This window comes from Procambarus clarkii, chromosome 42, assembly GCF_040958095.1.
Source record: "Procambarus clarkii isolate CNS0578487 chromosome 42, FALCON_Pclarkii_2.0, whole genome shotgun sequence".
Classification (NCBI taxonomy): domain Eukaryota; kingdom Metazoa; phylum Arthropoda; class Malacostraca; order Decapoda; family Cambaridae; genus Procambarus; species Procambarus clarkii.
In genome coordinates, this window is record NC_091191.1 from 3,132,142 (window position 1) to 3,141,659 (window position 9,518).

Here is a 9,518-nt window from a genome sequence, read left to right on the forward strand (position 1 = left end):
GCACTCGCACGGTCCCTTCTCGTAATACTACTTACAACGCCTTGTTTGGTCCCGCTACGTGGGCTAAATACTTTGATCTTCACCAACTGGATTCTTCTACTCCTGAACCCCCTCCCCATCCGGCCCATTGGCGTCGTGAGGGGGCTTGGTGGACGGCTGCCAGACTGTGATGCTCCGTTGGGCAGTCCTCTGTCCTTTTCTGGCCTTGCACTCCTGCTGCTGTCTTCTCCAATTGTGCCGGATCGTTTTTCCTTTTCCTTATGTTTCGTTTTTCTCCCCCCTCTTCTATCTGCTTGTCGTTTCCTGCCGACCTTTTGCTTGTTTTGGATTATTTCTTTGGACTTCTTCTATTTTGACGCCCGGGTGCTTGAGGAGGCATACTCTTGCACCCGTAGAACTGTAGTACCCAACGTCTCGAGCGAGGGGAACCTTTTATTGTTAGTCCCCCTTTCGTCGCTGAACCCGATCTCGATGGACTGACGGTTCTTAAGGTGGCGTTTGTGGGGCGTATACTCACGACGCACCCCTAGGGGGCCCCGGCATGATCGGCGATAGCTTCCTGTTGGGTGTCCTGCCTCTAATTGTGGCTCCATGGTGGGTATGGGGGCACATTCGTGGATGAATTTATCACTTTTCGTCTCTGTCGTTGAATGTTTCCGTTGTACCCTCTCAGGCTCGTGGGGTGGGCGACCAAGCCCCCGAGTCGGCCTGTATTGGAAGACCAGGCTCTGTAGCTCCCGCTGCGTTGGGCCCCGACCTTGCTCCTCCTTTGACCATCCTGACTTCTTCCCCCAGCTCCCCTCCCTCCTCTGTGGTTGGGTCGAGCCTCCAGCCCCCAGTGGTGACCACTTCGTCCCCTGGTGTGGCTAAGTCTTTCGTTGTGACTACTGCGCCTTTTGACCCCTCTCTCTCTAGGGGTTCTCAACGCCGTTCGCGCCCCAACCGCACTCGCTCGATTCCTTCCTGTGCTGATGCGTATCAGGCCTTGTTTGGTCCTGCTTCATGGGCCAAATACTTTGATCTCCTCCCTCTTGATTCTGCGCCTCCTGACGATTTCTCCCTCCATCGGCATCTTGTGGATTCCGTGGATGCGTCTGTTACTTTCAACCCCCACTCGTCTCGGTACACATGTCGTTGCTGCTCCTTCTCAGGATGCGGCTTCCCGCTTGGCTGCCTTATCTTGCCTTGGCGAGATCTCTGTTCAGATGAATGCCAGTGTTGGCACTATTCTCCTCCCACCCCATGTTGCAACCGGTGTTCGGAATCTGCAGGATTGCCACGATGATATTCGGCATATCCTTGATGCCCAAGGCCATTCTGTCCTCCAGGTTGACTCGTTTACTCGTCCCCCTCGTGGTCTTCGCCGTCAACCCCTTCGCATTGTGAAGATCACCTTTGATGGTAGGACCCTTCCATCCTCTGTCATTCTTGCTGGTGCTAGGTGCTCTGTCCAGGAGTATATTCCTTCTCCTCGACTTTGTAACAAGTGCTGGAGGTTTGGGCATGGTGCCCTCCGCTGCTCTGGGACTGTCTCTCTCTGTCCTTTGTGTGGGAGTGAAGGTCACTCTTAGTCGGAGTGCACTTCTCCCCAAGCTCGCTGCCTCAACTGCGGTGAGGCCCATCCTACCTTCTCCCATGCATGTGTCCATTACAAGCTTGAGGCGGTCGTCCTTAACCTGAAGCACCGGGAGCGTTTATCTTTTCCTGAGGCGAGGCGCCAGGTTCGCCAGCTCCCGCCTTATACAAACATCTCTTATGCTCGCGTGTTGCGCTCTTCCTCTCCTCGTCCTTCCCCCCTTCCTCAGACTCTCAACCGTTTCCGGGCCTTGGGCCCTGATACGCCCACTGCCCCCTCCTCTGTTCCTTTGAGTTCTCAACCGAGGGGTCCCCCTCCTGGTCCTCTGTCTGGGGTTCCCCTTCTTTCAACCCGGTCTGTCATGTCTCCTGTGTCTTCTTCCTCGTCCCCCTCCGATCCTCCTTCCCATCCTCTTCCTCCATCTATCGGCTCTCCCCACCGCCTGTCGGTGCGGGCGGATGTCCATCGCTCTCCTAACGGCCGTCGTGTGTGCTCTCGTTTGGCTTCTCCTGTTGAGACACTGGAATCCGTTGCCCGGTACGTAGTTGCTGGGACACCGGTCTCTTTAAGTCAGAAGCGTAAGCCTGGCTCCTCTCCTTCCTCTTCCCCGGCGGGTAAGAAGGCTTCGCTTTCTTCCTCAGCTCCTACTTCTGGCTCTTGCTCCTTCCCCTCCCGTTTCAGTGATTGCGCCCCCTGTTCCTGCTATGGAGGTTTCTTTGGCCCCTGCTTCCCTTTCGGTTGCTGCTCTTGCTGGGGTGCGCTCCCCTCTTTCTACTCCCCCTCTTCCTGCTGCTGTCCTTGACTGCTCCTCTCCGTTGTCTCCTCCTCCTTCCTCCTCCGGACCCCGCCCGCCCACCTATGATCTGTTCTCCCGTTTCCTTCCCTCCGTCTTTGCTCAGTTTACCCATGCCCCCTAACCCTGATCCCGACCCTGATATTCTTTAACGTGCTCTGTTGCTCTTTCGCCTTTGTTTCTTCCTTGTTCTCTGTTTTTGTCCTTTCTCTTCTCGTCGTTGTTCATTCTTCAATGGAACGTTCGAGGTTATTACGCCAATTTCCTCGAACTCCAACTTCTGATTTCGCGGTTTTCGCCCCTTCGTGTCTGTCTCCAGGAGCCAATGCTTGGTGCTCGTCCTGGTCGTTTTCGTGGCTATTCCTTTCTCTCCCCCCCCTCCCCAGCCGTTGCTGGGGCTTCTAATTCTTCTGCTCTCTTGATTCGGGCTGATGTTCCCTTTGTTCCTTTACTTTTTCCTTCGCCTCTCCATTGTTCTGCTGCTCGTATCTTTGTGGGGAAATGGTACACAGTTTGTTCCATTTATCTCCCCCCGAGTGTCCCGCTCTCTCTTCCTGATTTGAAACACCACCTAGACTCCTTGCCGGAGCCTGTGCTCCTGCTGGGTGACTTCAATTGTCGTCATTCTCTTTGGGGTGACGTTCTGATGAATACCCGGGGTCGCCTCCTTGAGCCGTTTCTCCTCTCTTCTTCCATGTCTCTTCTGAATTCTGGTGAGCCCACTCATCTGGACTCTCGGACTCGCACCCTTTCTTGTCTTGATCTTTCTCTCTGCTCTTCTTCTCTTTACTTAGATTTCCCCCCTCCCCGCTCAGCTCGTTGTCGCCGTGTGGGGGCTTAGTGGGCGGCTGCAGGAGTGTGATGCTCCTTGGGACAGTCCTCTGTCCTTTTCTAGCCTTGTGCTCCTGCTGCCGTCCTCTCCAATTCTGCTGGGCATCTTTTCCTTTTCCTTCTGTTTCGTTTTTCTCCCCCCTCTTCTCCTATCTGCTTGCCGTTTCCTACCGACCTTTTGCTCGTTCTGGTTCTTCCCTTGGACTTCTTCTATTTTGACGCCCGGGTGCTTGAGGGGGCATACTCATGCACCCGTAGAACTGCAGTACCCGACGTCGAGAGCGAGGGGAACCTTTTATTGTCAATCCCCACTTCGTCACTGAACCCGAACTCGACGGACTGTCGGTTTCTTAAGGTGGCGTTTGTGGGGCGTATACTCGCGACGCACCCCTAGGAGGCCCCGACAAGATCGGCGATAGCTTCTTGTTGGGTGTCCTGCCTCTAATTGTGGCTCCATGGTGGGTGTGGGGGCACATTCGTGAGTGAATTCTTTCTTTCGTCAAGATGATTACCCCTGCTTCGGCTTCTTCTGGTTTACCTTCTCAGGCTCGTGGGGTGGGCGACCAAGCCCCCGAGTCGGTCCGTATTGGAAGACCGGGCTCTGTAGCCTCCGCTGCATTGGGCCCCGACCTTGCTCCTCCTTTGGCCTCTCTGACTCCTTCCTCTGGCTCCCCTCCCTCCTCTGTGGTTGGGTCGAGCCCCAAGCCCCCAGTGGTGACTACCTCGTCCCCTGGCGCGGCTCCTTCTCTAGTTGTAACTACTGCGCCTTTTAACCCCTCTCTCTCTGGGGGTTCTCACCGCCGTCCTCGTCACGGCCGCCCTCGCTCGATTCCTTCCAGTTCTGCTACCTATCAAGCCTTGTTTGGTCCCGCTTCGTGGGCCAAATATTTTGATCTCCTCCCTCTTGATTCTGCGCCTCCTGACAATTTCTCCCTCCATCGACATCTCATTGATTCCGTGGATGCCTCCATTACTTTCAACCCCACTCGTCTCGGTACACGTGTCGTTGCTGCTCCTTCTCAGGATGCTGCTTCCCGCTTGGCTGCCTTATCCTGCCTTGGCGAGACCCCCGTTCGGGTCTCGAAGAACGTTCAGTTGAATGCCAGTGTTGGCACTATTTTGCTCCCGCCCCATGTTGCGACCGGTGTTCGGGACCTGCGCGACTGCCACGACGATATTCGACATATCCTTGCTGCCCAGGGCCATTCTATTCTCCAGGTGGACACGTTTACTCGTCCCCCTCGTGGTAGTCGCCGTCAACCCCTCCGGGTTGTGAAGATTACCTTTGATGGTAGGACCCTTCCACCCTCTGTCATTCTTGCTGGTGCCAGGTGCTCTGTCCAGGAGTACATTCCCTCTCCTCGGCTCTGTAACAAGTGCTGGAGGTTTGGGCATGGTGCCCTCCGCTGCTCCGGGACTCTCTCTCTCTGTCCTTTGTGTGGTGGCGAAGGTCACTCTAAGTCGGAGTGCGCTTCTCCCCAGGCTCGTTGCCTCAACTGCGGTGAGGCCCATCCTACCTTCTCCCGTGCGTGTGTCCATTACAAGCTTGAGGCAGCCGTCCTCAACTTGAAGCACCGGGAGCGTTTATCTTTTCCTGAGGCGAGGCGCCAGGTTCGCCGGCTCCCGCCTTATGCTAATATCTCTTATGCTCGCGTGTTGCGCTCTTCCTCTCCTCGTCCTTCCCGCCTTCCTCAGACTCACAACCGTTTCCGGGCCTTGGACCCTGATGCGCCCACTGCCCCCTCCTCTGTCCCTTTGGGTTCTCTCCCGAAGGATCCTCCTCCTGGTCCTCTGTCTGGGGTTCCCCTTCCTTCTACCCGGTCTGTCGTGTCTTCTGTGTCTTCTTCCTCGTCCCCCTCCGATCCTCCTTCCCATCCTCTTCCTCCATCTATCGGCTCTCCCCGCCGCCTGTCGGTGCGGGCGGATGTCCATCGCTCTCCTAACGGCCGTCGTGTGTGCTCTCGTTTGGCTTCTCCTGTTGAGACACTGGAATCCGTTGCCCGGTACGTAGTTGCTGGGACACCGGTCTCTTTAAGTCAGAAGCGTAAGCCTGGCTCCTCTCCTTCCTCTTCCCCGGCGGGTAAGAAGGCTTCGCTTTCTTCCTCAGCTCCTCCTGGCTCTGTTGCTCCTTCCCCTCCCGTTTCAGTGCTTGCGCCCCCTGTTCCTGCTATGGAGGTTTCTTTGGCCCCTGCTTCCCTTTCGGTTGCTGCTCTTGCTGGGGTGCGCTCCTCTCTTTCTACTCCCCCTCTTCCTGCTGCTGTCCTTGACTGCTCCTCTCCGTTGTCTCCTCCTCCTCCTCCTCCTCCTCCTCCTCCTCCTCCTCCTCCTCCGGACCCTGCCCGCCCACCTCTGATCTGTTCTCCCGTTTCCTTCCCTCCGTCTTTGCTCAGTTTACCCATGCCCCCTAACCCTGACTTTGCTGACCCTGATCCCGACCCTGATATTCTTTAACGTGCTCTGTTGGTCTTTCGCCTTTGTTTCTTCCTTGTTCTCTGTTTTTGTCCTTTCTCTTCTCGTCGTTGTCCATTCTTCAATGGAACGTTCGAGGTTATTACGCCAATTTCCTCGAACTCCAACTTCTGGTTTCGCGGTTTTCGCCCATTTGTGTCTGTCTCCAGGAGCCAATGCTTGGTGCTCGTCCTGGTCGTTTTCGTGGCTATTCCTTTCTCTCCCCCCCCCCCCCCCAGCCATTGCTGGGGCTTCTAATTCTTCTGCTCTCTTGATTCGGGCTGATGTTCCCTTTGTTCCTTTACTTTTTCCTTCGCCTCTCCATTGTTCTGCTGCTCGTATCTTTGTGGGGAAATGGTACACAGTTTGTTCCATTTATCTCCCCCCGAGTGTCCCGCTCTCTCTTCCTGATTTGAAACACCTCCTAGACTCCTTGCCGGAGCCTGTGCTCCTGCTGGGTGACTTCAATTGTCGTCATTCTCTTTGGGGTGACGTTCTGACGAATACCCGGGGTCGCCTCCTTGAGCCGTTTCTCCTCTCTTCTTCCCTGTCTCTTCTGAATTCTGGTGAGCCCACTCATTTGGACTCTCGAACTCGCACCTTTTCTTGTCTTGATCTTTCTCTCTGCTCTTCTTCTCTTTACTTAGATTTCACGTGGCAGGTTCTTGATGACCTCCATGGAAGTGATCATTTCCCCATCCTTGTTTCCTTTTTCTCTTTTCGCCCTTCCCTCTCTTTCCCTAGGTGGCAGTTTGCTAAGGCGGACTGGACCCTATTTACCCTCAGTGCTACTCTCTCTGACCTCTCCCTTCTGCCCCTCTCTCGCGCTCTCCTCCTTATTCATGGCACTGTCTTCGACGCTGCCCTCCGCTCTATTCCTCGCTCTTCCTCTCGGGGTCCACGGAAGTGCGTTCCCTGGTGGAATGCGGACTGTGCTCGGGCTGTCCGCTGTAAGCGTGCAGCCTGGAAGAAGCACCGCCGTAGGCAGACGACCGATTCTTTTCTTTTCTTTCGGAAAGCGAGTGCGGTGGCCCGTAGGGCCATCCGTACGGCTAAACGTGAATGTTGGGCATCTTATGTCTCGACAATTACGTCCGAAACCCCTCTGGCCCAGATCTGGAAGCGTATCCGCAAGATAGCGGGTAAGTTCGTTCCCGATGTTTCACCGGTCCTTCACCTCCATGATACTCTTGTGGCGGACCCGTTGCAGGTCGCTTCCGAACTGGGTTCCCACTTTTCTTCTGTTAGCTCTGGTCTTCATCTTCCCCAATCTTTCCTTCTTCGTAAACCTGTCCTTGAGTCTCGTCCTTTTGATTTCTGCACTCATCTTCAGCTTCCCTATAATGATCCCTTCTCTCTCTCTGAACTTCGTTCTGCCCTGGCCCTCTGCGGTTCTACGGCGGCGGGCTCCGATGGTATTCATTGTGAGATGCTTCGCCATCTCCCTCCGAGCACGTCTCAGTATTTACTGAGTCTGTATAATCGGATCTGGGAGTCGTCGTCAGTCCCTGAGGACTGGCTCGATGCCGTTGTCCTCCCTGTTCGCAAACCGGGGTCTCTGGGTACTTCCCCTAAGGACTTTCGCCCTATTGCTCTCACAAGTTGTGTCTGCAAACTCTTTGAACGTATGGTTAACGTTCGTCTGATGTGGTTCCTGGAACACCATCACCTCCTCTCCCCTTCTCAATTTGGTTTCCGCAAGTGCCGCAGCACGACAGATGTCCTGGTGAACTTGGAGGTTTATATTCGTACTGCTTTTGCTGCGAAGACCTCCGTTGTTGCCGTCCTTTTTGACCTAGAAAAGGCTTACGACACCACTTGGCGTTATCATATCCTATCTCAACTTCATTCTTTTGGCCTTCGTGGTCATCTCCCTCTCTTTCTCCGCAGCTTCCTCTCTCGTCGTTCCTTTCGGGTGCGCCTTGGTACCGCTCTCTCTCCCTCTTTTCAGCAATACGAAGGTGTGCCCCAGGGTAGTGTTCTGAGCACTACTCTTTTTCTGGTTGCCCTCAATGGTCTTCTTTCCTCTCTTCCTTCTGGTGTCTTCTCCGCTCTCTATGTCGATGATCTTACCCTTTGTTGTCAGGGTGATGATTCGCCTCTCCTTCAACGCCGGCTTCAACTTGCAATTGATGCCGTGTCGTCTTGGGCCACAGGTCATGGCTTCAAGTTCTCTACTTCTAAGACTTGTGCCATGACTTTTACGCGGAAACGGGTTGTTCTTCGTCCCTCTTTGTCACTTTATGGTCATCCCCTTGAATACAAAGATTCCGCGAAGCTTTTGGGGTTATTCCTTGACACTCGTTTGTCTTGGTCTCCCCATATCTCTTACCTCCGTGTTGAGTGCTCTAAGGCCCTTACCCTCCTTCGGGTCTTGTCCCATACTTCTTGGGGGGCAGATAGGCGCACTCTCCTTGCTTTACATTCCTCTCTCGTCCTGTCTAAGCTCGATTATGGTTGCCCTGCTTACTCGTCTGCTTCTCCTTCTACTCTTCGCCGTCTTGATGCTTTGCACCATACTGGGTTGCGCTTCAGTTCTGGTGCCTTTCGTTCGACTCCCGTCCTTAGCTTGTATGTTGACACTGGCTTCCTGTCTCTCCAGGACCGCCGTGATCGCTACTGTCTTCGCTATCTTGCGCGGTCCTTGCAACATCCTTCCTCTCGCCTCTGTCGTGCTTTAACTTTTACCCCTCCTGCGGTTCCTGTTCCTCTTCACCACCTCCCTCTTTCTGTCCGGTTATCTCGCCTACAGGATTCTCTTTCGTTCGTATTTCTGATGTTTCTCCTCGTGTTGTTCCTTCTTTGCCCCCGTGGAGGGTCCCTCTTCCGCGGTTTTGTACATCCTTGACTCGTATCACTAAAGCTTTTACCCCTCCTACGGTTCTAAAACGCCTTTTCCTCGAGCACTTTTCTTCTCACTCCCGCTCCGTTTCTGTCTTCACCGATGGGTCTAAGTCAGCGGACGGTGTTGGCTACTCTGTTGTTTTTCCTGATCGCACTTATATGTGTCGCTTGCCTCCGGAGACTAGCATCTTTACAGCGGAACTTTATGCTATTCTCTATGCTCTTCGTCTCCTGCTTTCTCGTTGTCAGTCTTCCTTTGTGGTTGTTGTTGACTCTCGTAGTGCCCTCATGGCTCTCGGGTGCTTTAATCCAGTTCATCCAGTAGTTGTCGAGATCCAGCATTGGCTGTTTCTCGTTCACAGTAAATTTAAGTCGGTTGAGTTTTGTTGGGTTCCCAGCCATATTGGCGTGTCTTTAAATGAGCGTGCGGATGCTGCCGCTAAGGAAGCTGTCCGCTCTTGTCCCATCTCTCGTAAAGGCATTCCGTATTCCGACTTTTACCCGGTTATCCATTCCTCAGTCCTTACCCGTTGGCAGGCTTCTTGGTTGTCTGTTACTGGTAACAAGCTACGTACTCTTAAATGTTGTGTTTCCTCGTGGCCGTCCTCCTTCCACCGTAACCGGCGGTGGGAAACAGCTCTGGCGAGGTTGCGTATTGGCCATACTCGCTTAACCCATGGTCACTTGATGGAGCGCCGCCCTGCTCCTTATTGTCCTAGTTGCATTGTCCCTCTTACGGTCGTGCATGTCCTTCTTGAATGTCCTGACTTCCAGGACGAGCGTGTGTCTTGCTTTCCGACCGCCCCTCGCGGTCACCTGTCCCTCGATAGAATTCTTGGTGACTCGGATACTTTTGATATCGTTCGCCTTATGCGTTTTTGTTCTCGTATTGGCATCCTTGGTGATATTTAGCGCCTTCTGATTGTTTTGCGTATTTGATGGTGCTACATAGCCTTCCCGGTTTGGTGCCTTCTTTTGATAATTACTTACTTACTTACTTAGATTTCACGTGGCAGGTTCTTGATG